The sequence below is a fragment of the Psammomys obesus genome, unplaced genomic scaffold (genome assembly GCF_907164565.1).
Source record: "Psammomys obesus unplaced genomic scaffold, mPsaObe1.curated_primary_1811, whole genome shotgun sequence".
Lineage (NCBI taxonomy): Eukaryota > Metazoa > Chordata > Mammalia > Rodentia > Muridae > Psammomys > Psammomys obesus.
In genome coordinates, this window is record NW_026585698.1 from 13,792,022 (window position 1) to 13,807,786 (window position 15,765).

Consider the following 15,765-nt stretch of genomic DNA (forward strand, 5'->3'; position numbering starts at 1 on the left):
GATTCTGCAAACTGTCCCCCCCTCCCCCGTCCCCTCCCATCCTGGGTGAGCCACCAACATCCCACTGTGACGCACTCTTTGTGAACATTAACTTCCGCCTCAAAAAATTTCTGCAAGGATGGTATTTGGATCAAAAACATGTAGCTTTTGTTGAGTTGTTTTGGGGTTACAAATACCTAAACAGATGTAGCATTAACACCCATGTATAAGTCGGGTCTATGGTGGCGCACACCTTTGATCTCAGCCCTCAGGAGACAGAGGTAGGAGGATCTGAGTTCTAGGCCAGCCTGGTTTACAGAGTGTGTTCCAGGTCAGCCAAGGTTACACAGAGAAACCCTCTGTAACCTCAAAAAAAAAAAAAAAAAAACAAAAAACAAAACAAAACCAAAAAACAAACAAACAAAAAAAAAACAAAAAAACCAAAAAACAAAACAACAACAACAAAAAAAAAAACGGGGCTGAAGAAATGGTTCAGTGGTTAAGAACATTGATTAGGATTCAATTCCCAGCACCCACATGGCAGCTCACAACTGTTTGTAACCCTAGTTCCAGGGGATCTGACACCCTCACACGGACATACACGCAGGCAAAACACCAATGTACATGAAAAAATAATATATATATATTTTTATATTAAAAATAAACCCAACCAAACAAACAAAAAAAACCCTCACCTATGCTTACTAAGCAGATGGAGATCCAGGATGCTGGGTAATGTGGTAAGGCCTGTTTATGTGTTAATCCCACTGGGATTCTCACAACAATTTATAACAGCACCTATTTTGTAGTGAGCAAACTAGAAATCAAAGACTGTGTTACGCAATGCTGCCGAGGGTCAAAGCCAGGCTTCTTGGCTCAATGCGCTAATGCATTATGGCTAGGCTGGTTTAGAACGAAAAGTTAACGATCAGGAAGTAGAATATGACGACACTTGTGTATAAACGTTGCAAAGGAGTATACACCTTAAATATTTGCTCCTGTTCATAAATTCTCTCAAAGGATGCTGATATTGAGAAGTGGAAGATAATTGCAAGGTACTGATTAGGTTGAAATGGTGCTTTCAGAAATTTGAAGCATGCAAATTTTATTAGAAATTCATTCAGAGATATTGGTTGATTGATTGATCGATCGATCGATTGATTTGACAGGGTCTCACGAGGTAGCTCTGGCTGGCCTGGAACTGGCTACATAGACCAGGCTGTCATGGAACTCACAGAGATCACCCACCTCTGCCTCTTGCGTGGTGGGATCAAAGGTATGCACCACTATGCCCGGAGAACCAGAGATAAATTCTTAAAAAAAACCAAAAACATCAAAGAATAATGTTTGGCTGGGTTTTCTCAGTTTGACCTAAATTAGTTTTATCTGGAGGAGGAACGCCAGTTGAGAAAATGTCTTCATTAGATTGCCTGTAGGCAAATCTGCAGGGGATTTTCTTGATTAATGATTGATGTATGTGGGCGGGGCCAGCCTCACGGGGGCCGTGGTTCTGGGGGATGAAATAAGCAGGCTGAGCAAGGCATGGGGGGCCAGCCAATAACCAGTGTCCCTTAACGGCTTCTCCGCTTCAATACCTGCCTCCAGGTTCCTCTGAGTTCCTGCCCTGACTAAAGGGTGATAAGCCAAGTTGGGGAGCCTTTCCTCCCCAAGTTGCTTTTGGTCATGGCGCTTTAGCGCAATAGGAACACCAACTAAGACAAATTAAAAATTAAAATAAGAACCACAGGGGAATCACTTGAACGCACAGAACTCCTTCACTTTATAACGCCGGCAGTCGCGTTCCGTTTAGGGGGTGGGGTGGGGACAGGTGTTGCTCCCGGGCTGGGAGCACCAAGGGTGCCAGGCACGTGCGTTGTCCTCAACTGTCGGGTTCAGCAAGAGCGCAGCACTTAGCACGCTGTAAAACATGCAGTCCAACTAGACCTGTTTGCCTTCGAGCGAAAACCTGGACCTAGGGGCTTCTGCGTGGATCATGCGGGAGCCCGGCCTCCCTAACGACCACACCAAAGAGGCACCGCCGACTAGCACAGCGCACGCGCAGCCTGGACCCCGGCGCCAAGAGAGGAGGCGTGACAGCCGGCGCCTGCGCAGAGGCGGGCCGGGGAGGCGACGGGCACTGCGCGTGCGCGGGGAGCAGCGGGGGCGGGGCTCGGCCGGCCGGGGCTGGGTAAGGGGCGGGAGCCGCAAGGGAGACAGGGCGGGCCGAGGGAGCGGCGCCGTGGGTTGGCTGCTGCCCCGAGGCCGGACTCAACGGACCCGGGCCGCGCCGCCGGGCCAGCTCGCCGCCCGGCCCCAGCCCGGAGCCAGCGAGTGAGCGAGGCGGTGCCGCGCGGTAAGAGCCGGGGCAGGGTCCTCTCCGCTGGCGCCGCGGGGACGCTCGTCTCCCCAGCGCCGCCCGCGCGGCCAGGCCCGGGCGGCCCCGGGGACCCTGGCGGCCCCGCGCCTGCGCTGTCCCCCCTCTCTGCTCCCCCCCCCAGCTCTCCCGCGCCTGCGCCGTCTCCTTCCCGGGAGGACCTCGCAGCCTGCCCCGCCGACCCCCCCCTCCCCGGAACCCTCTCGCTCGGCTGGTGGGCTGGCCAGCTAGCTGGGGTTCTCACCCCGGGGGAGAGGCCGGGTGCGACCCTCGGGATTGGATTCCCTGTGGTGTCGGGAGGGACGGGGCATTCCCCGTGGCCCCTCGCCCTGGGCTGGGGCAGGTTGCCTCCCCGACTGGTGGTTTGAGGGTGGGGAGCAGGGGCGGGGAGCAGAGAGACCCCTGAAGGCTAGGTCCTGTGTCAGGACTGGCTGATTGGAGCTGCTTGCGTTCTTTATTCTTGAGACTTGGCTCGTTGTATCAGGTGTGATGTGGCTAGTGCGGTGTGCTGTTGAAGAAGTGCTGCATTTCCAGCAGTGGCTGCATTTGTGTGTGTGTGTGTGTGTGTGTGTGTGCGTGTTGTGTGCGTACGCGTGCCATTTCTGGGTGGGCTTAGCCACGTACAGACCACAAACGAAAATTGCCGTGATCGTCCAAATGCAGGCAAGCTTGATTTGTTCATTCTCTTGAAGGGTCTCTTCTAAACTGCCGAAGGGAGGGGGGGCACGACCACTCGAGTAAAGGGAAAAAATTGACTTCGTCGTGAAAGAGAATTGTAAGCTTTGGCCCACACCTGTAATCCCGGGCCTCGGGAGGCGGAGGCAGGGTTGGGCTGCGGAGAGTGAGACCGGTCTCAAGAACAAATAAACAAAACCAAAACCAAATCACGGAGCCCACCGAGGCTTGCTGTCGCTCGGGAGGGTAAATCTTGAGGTGAAATCAGCTGAGGATTGTAGGCAGAAGCTGTTCTTTCTAAAGGTTTGGAGTGAGGACCTGCGTTGTTGGATAGACAATAAAGGCACTGCTGTTTCATTGGTCCTCTTTCAATACATCAGGAATGGAAAAAGTTTGAAAAACAATGTCTGGGTTGAATTCGGTACAGACTTTTTTTCTTGTCCTTTCTTTGTACTGGGATAATATACGCTATTGATGATTGAAGTATACTTGAGGATTACGTTGCTTCTGAGTAACTTCACTCCTTCGTTTTTGGGATTCAGGGCATGGAATATGGCTAGATGAATGTCTTATAGCTAAGCTGTATCCACCCTCGGCCCCGTTAGCCTCTTACCTTCCATTTAGAGATGGAAGTCAGGCTGAGAATCCCGAACTAGCTATATCCCTCACTTTGTTGCCACACAGGCCCGGAACTTTCAGTCTTGTTTCAGCCTCTGGAGTAGCTGGAATTAATTACAGGCCTGCACCACCCCACTAGCCCAGCTTCACCATTTCTGTCAGGGACTTGAGTGTCCCCAGATTTTAGTTATCTTAAGAGAGCCTCCAATATCCTGTGCAACCGGGGCGATTGTAATTTTTTTTCTTAATTAAAAAAATATAAAAGTAATACACGTATGTTGCAGAATATTCAAACCAAAAGACAAGGGTATGATATGGAGAAAAAAAGAGTGTTGGTCTCGTCACCATGTTTTCCTATTGAGAAAGAGCTGATGCTGCCGTCCCCGTTTCCCCCACTAAAAATGTTTGTTTTCCCTTTGGATCTAGTGTACAGCAAATTGTGTTCTAACCCTCAGCAATTAAAATTTTAGATAGCTTGAGAATGGTTTGTATGCTTGTCTGTATCCTGGGGATGTAGATGTGGACATTTTCAGTAAGAAAGTGATTGTTGTACCATTGGAAAGCTGTCTGAAGGTGTCTCTTGGCATCAGTCAAAACATTACTGTCAGATGCTGAGTGGAGTGTAATTATGGTTAAGGTGAAATTTGCTCAGGGTGTATACCTACATTTGAGTTCTCGACAACTTGTGACTTCTGAAGCAGAGGTTTGACTTTGCTCATTTGATCAGATGACTTAGGTATCGCAGAGGGTCAAAATTCCTATCAGGGTTGGGCTTTCTTAACTTACAAGATTTGCTAGGTAACCATATGCATATTTAAATTACATGACTGACTTGCACAAAGCATTATGCAAACGTAATTCTTGATGGAGGAGTGGTGACAGTGTCTAGAGATTTGGGTGATTCTTTTTTCTTTTTGGCTTATGGATTTGGACAAGTAAACTTTCCTTTCTGGATCTTCATTTTTTCCATTCTGTGTGCATGTATACAAAGGAGTGTCAGGAGCAATTTTAATATTAAAGAATCCTGGTACAGTTTTCAGCCAGTGATGACGCTGTAGTTTTCCTTCTCAGAAATTTGGGTGATGAGCCAGGTTGTGTAGTATGTCTGAGATGAATGAATCTGAGATACTCTGGGGTGAAAGCGTATTGTGTAGGCCTTTATGTCCTAAGAAAAACAAGGGCAGTGTTAGGAGTGTTAATGACACTGAATTTATTCAATTTAAAGGACCTTCATTTCTAAAAAACAAAAACCACCCTAGTTTCTTCATGATAAAATTAAGCAGTTATAAGCTGGAGAGTTGTCTCAGCAACCAAGAGCATTTGTTGCTCTTACGAAGGAGCTGGGTTTGATTTCCAGTGCCCACATGTCATGTCTTAAAACTTTGTAACTGCAGATACGAGGGACCCAGCCCCTTCCATGGGCACCAAGCATTTGTGTAGTACACATACATGTCTTAAAAAGTTTTAAAGTTCAGCATCTAGTTGGACATGGTTTGACAAGCTTGTGGTTTCAGTCGTAGTGGAGGCTGAGAATGATTTCTTAAGTCTAGTAGTTTGAGGCCATTCTGAGCACTGTGCACACATATGCAGGCAGAATGTTGTATAAATAACAATAAAATAAATCTTAAAAAAAAAAGGAAGAAAGAACCTAAAGTCTTATTTGGCTAATAAAAATTTCTGGGCTGTTGCTTTTAAGAAGATTCAAGTACAGCTGCCTGGTGTGGTGGCCTGTCTGGCTTGGCGGCACACGCCTTTGATCCCAACACTAGGAAGGCCAAGATAGGTGGGGTTCCAGGACAGCCAAGACTGCACAGGGAGACAAACAAACAAAACCAAACAAAATTTAAATTCGTTTTGTTTGGTTTTTATTTGTTTGCTTGCTTGTTTTTGAGACCGGATCTTCTGTATGAGGGCGTCCTTGAACCCACTGTGTAGGCAGTGATGGCCTCAAACTTGTGATTCTTCTGCTTCCAACTGCCAAATGCTGGCCGGAATGATAAGTGTGGCACCGTGTCCAGGTTTATGCAGTACCGGGAATTGAATGAAGGGATCTGTGTATATGACTTTGTGGTGATTTACCACAAGTAACAGAAAAAGCCGTTACATTTGATATTAAGCATTTCCTGTTTTACTTATCCTTGAAATGCATGAACATGAGGTGGAGTTTGGCTCCCCAGAATTCACACGAAGTTCCCGTGGTGGCCATGCCTGCAGTTGCTGCGCTGCTGTGGAGGATGCCTGGAAGCTGGCTGGCCAGCCAGCTGTTGCATGCTGCAGCCAACAGGAGACCCTGCCTCAAGATGGAAGGTGGGGCCTGGCACCAGGTGTTCTGGCCTCCACGTGTGCTGGTGTGGCATGTGACGTCTGCACTCAAGAATGCACACACATGCACACACTGTACCCGCACGCAAAGATCCGTATGTGCATTTCTTACATGATGTAAAGTGTCAGGGGTCTTTTCTCCAGTTCATGTGCATGTGTGTGTACGCATCTGTTTATTGTGTCATGTGCACAAAGTGCCCACTAGTAGAGGTTAACAAGTCCCGAGAATTGTGTGCATGTGCCAACAAGAAGAATCTGAAGGAGATGCCTTTTGGTTGGAATTGTTAGTGCTGAATAGACTAGCAGCAGAGTTTAAAAACAAAAACCTCCCATTAGCTCAGAAGGTTTTTGTTTGTTTGCCTGCCTCAGTTGTTTGATCTGATACAACATGATGATCAAATTGGTCTTACGATGTAGCTTAGTGTTCAGTATCCCTAGTAATCAGGGAAGTACAACCTGAAACTGTATTGAGAGACTGTCTCATCCTAGTGACTGACTACTGAGAAATCTGATAACACATTTTGGCGTGGATATCAGGAAGATGAACTCTTACTCACCCCTGGGAGTGTAATTAATATATAGCCTTTATAGTAGGTAGTCAGTTTGGTGATTCCTCAGTGTTACTCCTGGGCATTTACCTAAAGATATTCTATCAGAGATATTTGCACATCCATGTTGATTGCTGCTCTATTCACAATAGCAAGAAAATGGAAACAGCCTAAATTTCCTTCTACTGATGATTGGATAATGAAAATACAGTACATACATACAATGGAATAGTCTGCTGTAAATAAAAATGAGATCATGAAATCTGCAGGTAGGTGGATGAACCTGGAAAGCTTAATAAATGAGGCGACTCCGACAGATCAAACCATATGTTCCTCCTCGTATGCAGGCCTAGCAGACAATGTGTCCATGTATGTGTGTATAAAAGGTGCAAGTGTGGAATAAATCCAAATGTTAAGAAGGGATACTGTTGGGTGATAGGCAAACAGAGGAGAGAGGACATCAAACTATTTTTCTCCAGTTTCAACTCTGTCATAGATGTGTGTGTGTATATATATAGGTGGAGATGTGTATTCAGCCATCTGTGTATTGAAATAACAGTAATCATATGTCAAAAAGAATCTATCTAATACGTGTTATTTTTTTGAGGCAGCAATTGTGAACATTGTTTTCTTTTAGTCCCATTGATTAACACCACAGGACATGACTAGTTCAGTGTACTCATTGACCCACTTAGAAAAAAATGATTAACTTTTTTTTTTATGTTCTGGAGGGAGGGATGGATACTGTAACTGGAAAAATTTCAGTTTTTTCTTTTGTTTAAAACTATCAAACCATTCTATTACAGTGGCATTTAATGTGTATTGCTTTATAAAGTATGGTTTTTAAGAAAACTTGAGCTTGGGGATGTAGTTTAGTGGTCGAGTGCTTGTCTAGAGTGTGCAGAGTTTTGGGTTCAGTCCTCAGCATCATAAGAATAAGTAAATAAGGCTTGAATTGAAGAGAGTATAGCTGGATCTTGAGGTAGCACTATTCCCAAATTTCTGAGAAAGCGCCAGATTGATTTCCAAAGTGGTTGTACAAGTTTACATTCCCACCAGCAATGGAGGAGGGTTTCCCTTTCTCCACAACCTCTCCAGCATGTGTTGGCACTTGAGTTTTTGATCTTAGCCATTCTGATGGGTGCAAGGTGAAATCTCAGAGTTGTTTTGATTTGCATTTCCTTGATGATTAAGGATGTTGAGCATTTATTTTAAGTGTTTCTCTGCCATGCTGTATTCTTCTGTTGGGAATTCTCTGTTTAGCTCTGCACCCCATTTTTTAATTGGATTATTTGGTTTGTTGGTATCTAATTTCTTGAGTTCTTTATATATTCTGAATATTAGTTCTCTATCAATGTAGGGTTGGTGAAGATCTTTTCCCAGTCTGTAGGCTGTTGTTTTGTTCTGTTGACCTTGTCCTTTGCTTTACAGAAGCTTTTTAGTTTCACGAGGTCCCATTTCTTGGCATATATCCAAAAGATTCCCCACCTTCAATAAGGACATTTGCTCAACTATGTTTGTAGCAGCTTATTTATCATAGCCAGAATCTGGAAGCAACCTAGACCCCACAATGAAGGAATGGATACAGAAATTGTGGTACATATATACAATGGAATACTACTCAGCTATTAAAAACAAAGAAATCTTGATATTTGTAGGCAAATGGATGGAACTAGAAGAGATCATCCTGAGAGAGGTAACCTAGAAACAGAAAGACAGGCTTGGTATACACGCACTAATAAGTGGATATTAGCTGTATAATATAGGATAGCCATCTACAGACCTAAAGAAGCTAAACACTAAAGAGGACCTTAGGGAGGATGCTTAAATCTCATTTAGAATAACAAACAGGATAGACACCAGAAGCGGTGGAAGAGAGGAAACAGAATGGGAGCCTACTATAGAGTGTCCTCTGAAAGGCTCCACCCAACGGGATCGAAGCAGATGCTGAGACTCAGGGCCAAACTTTGGGCAGAGCACAGGGAGTCTTATGGAGGAAGAGAGGAGTGGGGATAGAGGGACATGAGGGGACAAGAGCCCCACAAGGAGACCAACAAAGCTAAAGGATCTGAGCCCAGGGGTCCTGCAGAGAGTGATGCACCAACTGAGGACCGTGCATGGAGAGGACCTAGACCCCCTGTTCAGATGTGGCCGATTGGCAGCTCAGTCTCCATATGGATCTCTGAGTGAGTGGAGCAGGGCTGCCTCTGACATGAAGTCAGTTGACTGCTCTTTTATTACTCACCGCTGATGATACAGCCTTGCCAGGCCACAGAGGAAGAGGATCCTGTCAGTCCTGATGAAACTTACTTAACAAGCTATGGGCAGATGGCAATTGTGGAGAACTCCCCCTTTCAGTGGACTAGGGGAAGGGGATGAGGGAAAGAGGGAGGAAGGGTGGGACTGGGGGAACTGAGGGAGGGGGCTTCAATCGGGATATATAATGAATAAATTGTGAAGAAAAAAATTTAAAAAAAGGAATTGAGGTGGGTTGTGAGAGACGAGGAAGCTTTGATCTATAGCAAATACAGGTGACTTTGATGTTCATGAAGCTTTTACAATTTATGGAGTCTGTGCTGCACTTATTCTCCAGAAAATACAGTTATAAAAGCACACTGTTAAAAAAAAAAAAAACTGTAGGGAAGAAGTAAAACAAGCAAAAAGATGGTAGGGGATCAAAATGTATCAAAAGGTATACATTAAAAACTTTAACATTAATGCAATACCAAATTTGGTATTGTGGCAGGCACCCGTAATGCCAGCACTCAGGAGGTAGAGGCAGGAGGATCAGGAGGTAGAGGCAGGAGGATTTGGAGTTCAAAGTCTTCAGCTGCAAAGTGAGTTTAAGGCCAGCCTAGCCTGAGACATGGTCTTAAAAGAAATAACCCAATTAAGAAGTAAAATTTGAGCAGGGCGTGATGGTGCATGCCCTTAATCCCAGGTGGATCACTGTGGGTTCAAGGCAAGTCTGGTCTAAAAGTGAGTCCAGGACAGCCAAGGATACAGAGAAACCCTGTCTCAAAAAAGCAAAATGGAATTAAAATAAGTAAAATTTTGGTCTGGAGAGATGGCTCAGTGGTTAAGAGCACTGCTCTTAGAGAGGAAGGGGTTCCACATGAGGTCCTGACAGTTGGTGGCATTTAGGAAGGGAGAGGAAAGAAACTGAGCTTTTAGGAATGGCAGTGACTTGAACATTCCTTTCCTGAGGGAAAAAGTTACAAGGGAGGGACAGGCATAGAGTGGGCATCAACAAGCATGCTTCATAAAGGCCCTGGTATTCATTCTTGATGTGTAATCTTTGTTTTAGAGTGTTGGATTAAATTTGCTGATTTTCCCCCCTTTTTCTTTTGTGTTGCTAGGGCTCAGACCCAGGGCCTCACACACACCTACTTCACACATGGTAGGCAAACACTGGTATAATACCCCCAAGTCTCAGTTTTAAACTGAAATATTGTTTGGAGCTTATGCGTTCATTTGCTTAAGAGATGGGCCAGGAGGGTTTCTTTTTTCCCTGTTGCCTTTTCCCTTCTTTTGGAATGACTTTTCCAGCAAGCTAACTCGATGAAGCGAACTGGGAAATCCTTTGTAGTTTTCTTGGAGAACGTTATGGTTTGAATGTGTTCCCCAAGAAGAATGGGTTGGAAACTCAATCCCCAATGCTACAGTGTTAGGAAGGGAGGTGTAGGCAGTGCTTGAGTCATGAAGAATTCACTCCCCCAAACAGGCCAGCTTGGTCTACAAACTTGAGTCCAGGACAGCCAAGGCTACACAGAGAAAAACAAACAAAATGCAAAAAAAAAAAAAAAAAAAAAAAAATGGTGGCAGATGAGTGGGCAAGGTGCAGGATGACCTTTTTGGGGGTTGCCTACACTACTAAACCAGAGAAGAGAAATGACAAAGAGAAGGAGAATGAGAAAGTTTGGAAAACTTTGAGACTAGCCATTTACAAAAGCCTGGAGCTGGATGTTCGTGGTGCATGTTTGGAGTCCCAGCACACACAGGGTTGATGAACCTGGTTTACAGAGTGATGCCATCTCTCAAAGAACCAAAATAAAGCCAGTCGTGATGGCTCACAGGGTGGTGGCTCACAGGTGCGATGGCAGGAAGAGTCTTGTGGGTTCAAGGCCATTTCTGAGCTATGCAGCGAGTTTCAGACTATTCTGGTCTACAGAGTAACCTCGCATCAAACGATGACAGCAGAAACCCAAACAGATAAAAGACACAAGGTGTGACTAAGGGAGCATCTGCTGAAAAGATTAATACAGATTAGAGAAAGTAGGTTGTATTTGTGAAGAGAACAGAAGACCCTGAAGACATCTGAGAGACTTTGAGTCAGTCTTTGAGGGCTGTGTTTGCCAGGGAGGCTCTGTGGGCCAGTTTGCTGCCGTGTGCTACCTCTGGACTCTGCCCCCTGAGTTGTAATGCAGTGTCTTCCAGCTGTGCCCCAGCTTGCCCCAGCTGTGACACAAGCAGGTCCACGTGCAACTCAGGCAGCCACTCTGAACGGTGGACTCAGTCAACCTTGGTGTGTAATGGTGCTAATTGCAGATGATGAGTACAGTGTGCAGGCATCCGAGCCATCACAGCCTCCTTTAGGTTTAAAGGGTGTAGCACACGGGGCGGGGTGGGGGGGAGGCAGGAATTTGTATGGAGTCTTCACCACAAAGAGCCTTCCATAATGACACTGTGTACGGAACTGTGGGGTGAGGATGCTGTGGAGTCCCCAGCCTATAGAACTCATGAGAGAAGCCCCAGCAGAGACTTTGGGACGGTGCTTTTGGAAGACCATGTTTGTCCAGAAGGTGGGGTGCAGAGTCAGATCACTGGGTATCTTCATAGTACTTTTCCAGATAGGAGCAGCTGCCCTGCTCCCCGAACCTAGTCTCCTAGTCTCCTTTCTGGGTTCCGGGATGAAAGGACCTCTTCTGTGCTTATCTTACCATTGGATCCCTTTCCCTCCTTTCTGTTTTGAGAAGTGCTCTCACCGTGTTGCCTGTATAGCCCAGGTGTATGCTTGCAATGCGCAGTCAGTGGGGGTGTTCTCTTCTGATTCTAGCTGTCTTTACATTTCACTCTAGAACTGGAAAATAGCATTCCACAAAATATAGCACCTGTTCCAACGTAGGGAGAACTTAATCATGCATTCAGTGTCTCTCATAAATACTGGCTTTTCGGGTTATCTACTCCCTTTCCCCCGAGGCCATCTCTTCTTTAATGAGCCTTTGTATTCTGTATTTCAAGGGATTTGTCTGTTTCATCTAAACTTTTGAACCTGTTGACTTGACATGAATCTTAGGTGTTATGTTGTTAGCCTTTCTTTGTTGACTTGAAGTGAATCTTAAGTGTTACATTGTAGCCTTTTTTTTTGTTTGCTTACTTTGAGTTTTGTTGTTTTTCTTTAACATTTTTTAATTAAGTTGATTTATTTATGTAGAATGTGTGTAACACACACAGCATCTATGTGTGACTTGCAAAAGTCAGTTTGCTCCCTCCACCATGTGTGTCCCCAGGATTGAACCCAGGTCATTAGCCATTGCAGCAAGTGTCATCTTGCTGGCCCCTTTTCTTTTTCTCATTTCTTGAAAAAGCAGCTGAATAGTGCTTTGAGACTTTCCTTTTTCTATTGTGTTGTGTTGAAATTTTCCTCCCAAATATTGCTTTAATACTACCACATTTTTATGTCATGTTTTTATTTTTATTCAATTTAAAATATATTCTAATGCCCCCATCGCTTTCCCTCCCTCTCTCCCTCCCTTCTTCCCTTCCTCCCTCCTTCCCTCCCTCCCTTTCTTCTTTCTTTCCTTCCTTCCTTGCTTTTTCTATTTTTCTTATTTGTTTTTTAGTGTGGAGGGCTCATGTTTCCAGCCTGGCCTTGAACTCCTGGGCTCAAGCCATCAGCTGGAGCCCCAGATATTCACCACTGTTTCTGGCTAATTCTCCATTTGATTTCTTACTTGACTCAGATTGTTTAGCAGTGTTTGAGAAAATCTTAGAGATCTTTTTGTTATTTTCTAATTAACTAATATTAAAAAAATAAAACAACCACAGTACCATTATCCAAACTTTAAGAAGCAGTAGTTCAAAAAAGGACAACCGATCTTTGTTAAAAAGAGAACTGTGTTCAAAGGCCAGTGGAGGGAGTCAATGAGGATGGAGTGAGTGAGTGAGTGAGTGGATGAGAGAAAGGGACAGACAGGTAGATGCCAGGACAGCCAAAGAAAAGTAAGTAGCAGAAATGACCCAGAAGTGGAGGTTGTGCTGAGAGACAGTAGCAGCTGTGGTGGCGAAGGAACAAGAGGGGCATGGTTTAGGGTGGAGCAGCAGCAATCTTAGTTGCCTGGAGGAACTCCCAAAGCTGTATGAGTGAGTGGGTGAGTGATTGGGTAGGTGGGTGAGTGGGTGTGTGTGTAGGGGAGGGTGTGGGTGTGTGGGGGTGGGTAGAGGGAGAGCTGTGGTATTTCTGGTGCCATAGGGAAATAGAAGGAATTGAATAAGGAGATTTGCCTCACTGGTTGTGATGGGGAAGAGTAGGGAAGGTTTGTCTTGTCACCAAGTAAAGCTGTCTGTTGTTAGTTCACCCGAATTGTTTGTGGGGTTCTTGCAGATTCCGAGTTGTTTCGTTTTCTTGTTTTTTTTTTTCCTTGCTGCTGTTTCAGATTCCTAGATCTTTATCCTGCTGCTGAGATATGAGCAGTTGCAGAGTGAGTTATTGATTGATGCCTTATGACAGGTCACAGCCGTAGTGGAGTGACTAAGTGACCTGACTCATTCAGAGTCAGGCTTTGATTCTGACTGCATGTACTATTTCAGTGGTGCTTCAGGCTCCTCAGATCATAGCTTTGAGTTTGTGTTTCTCAAGTTCTTGGTTATGATTTTCTTAACTTACTGAGTGGTGTCTTTGGGGCACTGCTCTGTTTGCTTCCTATATGGGGCCTGTGCATTCTAGGAGAGCTCTGTGGGAGAAGTCCGTACAACTGAGCAACAGTTTCAAAGCCACCATCTGGGGTTCTCCCAAGCACCCTAAGCTCAACTCTGTTTCTTTATGAACACCAGCTGTCATGCTCTGGGGTCACACGGTAACTTCCAATTGATATGTTATTACCCAGCATTCCTTACCTTTGCAGCCAGTCTCAAAGGCCTATCCCTTCTTTCCACATCCTGTCCTGTGCCATCCAACCTAACTATATGAAGTACAACTATGTGAAGGACTGGTTTTCCCAACTCACCGCCTCCCCTCCTCATGAAACGCCAAGTATTTAGGTTTAACTCTTGGCACTTGCAGTAACTGAGAGGTGGCAGTTATGTGTACCACTATTCCTGGGTTGGCTTAGGTATAAATGTCCACACACGTAAATTGATGTTCTTAATTATAGGTGGCTTGAGTTAATCTTATGAATGCTGTACTGTGTAAGTGTGTAACTCCCTGCCAAAAATCTAAGCATAAGGCCATGATTTGAAGGCTCTTGAATAAAGATTTTCTTTTTGTAAATACTAAGAAACCTTGGCAGAAGAGGGAATGGCCAGAGGAGACTCAGTTTCTTGCATTCTGGCAGTTTTAACTTTGGGAACCGATTTATTTTGGACTAAATCTGCAAAAATAATTTGTGTGCTATAGCCAGAAATTCTTTTAGACGAACTCTTTCCAGTCTTGTCACTTGTCTGGAATGCTAAGTATTATCAGCACTTTAACGTCTCCTCAGCAATGTGCATTAGAGAGCCAGGTGTTGATTTTACTTCGGTTGCTCTTTAAAAAGCAATAATGGAAAGGGAGTGTGTAGTTGCAGGTTTGAAAAGTCCGGGTTGTTTGTACTTGGCTCTCATGTTTCCTTGTGTTAAATCTTTGATGCTCCCCCCTCCTTTTTTTAGATTTATTTTCCATACAGCATTCTGCCTGCATGTGTGCCTTCAGGCCAGAAGACGGCACCAGATCTCATTATAGATGGTCACGAGCCACCATGTGGTTGCAGGGAATGGAACTCAGGACCTCTGGAAGAACAACCAATACTCTTAACCTCTGAGCCATCTCTCCAGCCCTCCCTGTGTTAAATCTTAGAGAGAAACACCATTGCAAGTGGGCTTTTGTGTGCTAACACGATGAAGTAGAGTCTGTTTAATGATTTTGAAAACTAGCTCATTTTTTCTGGCATCTGTTTAATTGTGACTTAATGGAAAGAACAGACTCTGGGCGGACCAGTTGCTGCATTCTCTAGCCTCGATGTCTTCCTCCTCCCCAGCCTAGAGAGTGATTGTATGACAATTGTACAGCATGGATTTTGCCCTACTTATTTATTTGTTTGATGTAATTTTTAAGGTATAATAGCAAATCAGCCAGGTAATCTTGTTGCTGTGATCCCTTTAAAAATGTTCTTTAGCTTTTCTGTCCCACTTATCCTTGATCCAGCTGTGGTCTGGTTTGAATTGGTCCTTCGCTGGAGCTAGCTTGACCCTGCTACCATCAGCCCCTGACTGAAGGGACATTTGAGCACAGTTGAAGACTGTGCCTTTCTGCTGCCTTCTCGCCTTCAGACTCCTTCATTTTGTGGCCAAGAAGAAAGGAGGGAGCTTTGAGAGGAAAAGACTCTCATGAGGGTCATTTGCATAATCTGCAATTACCATGTTAAATGGGTACATGTCAGTAACAATCACCCCAATTTTAGATGTAGAATAAAATCTGATCTTAAAAGAAAATATTGTTAGAATAAAAATAAGCATTTAAAACTGGGCCTGCTTTAGTCAGTAAGCACTGAAGTTTCTAAGGCAGTGCTAGGCTTTGCCTGTGGATTTGGACAAAGAAGAGAAACCCACATCAAGGTGCCTTACCCCTTCTTTCTGTTTTAGGCACTCTGGCTACATGCCAATTGCATGTATGTAGATTTCTGGTATGATAGGGAGAACCTTCTCTCTGAGAAATTCTGGGGAATTTTTGACATTTGCTTTAGAGTCATATTCCACACCTACTTTTTTTTTTTTTTTTTTTTTTTTGGTTTTTCGAGACAGGATTTCTCTGTGTAGTCTTGGCTGTCCTGGACTTGCTTTGTAGACCAGGCTGGCATTTAACTCAGAGAGATCCATTTGCCTTTGCCTCCCAGAGTGCTGGGACTAAAGGTGTGTGTGCCACTGAGCCAGACTTCCCATCTACTTTTAAAGTGGTTATTTTAAATGTGTTGTCTGAATGTTTGGTATAATTCATAATTGTAATTGCTGTGTGTGTGTGTGTGTGTGTGTGTGTGTGTGTGTGTGTGTGTGTGT

At 44.8% G+C, this 15,765-nt stretch overlaps 1 protein-coding gene across 1 annotated transcript in view; it reads left to right on the forward strand.

Moving 5' to 3' along the window:
- The first annotated feature begins 2,185 nt into the window (after positions 1 to 2,185).
- The window catches only part of Specc1l (sperm antigen with calponin homology and coiled-coil domains 1 like), a 100,504-nt gene continuing 86,924 nt past the window's right edge, over positions 2,186 to 15,765 (forward strand). Inside the window, exon 1 of the mRNA XM_055598949.1 lies at positions 2,186 to 2,332. The gene's annotated coding sequence lies outside the window, so the exon portion shown is untranslated. The remainder of the gene's footprint in view (positions 2,333 to 15,765) is intronic.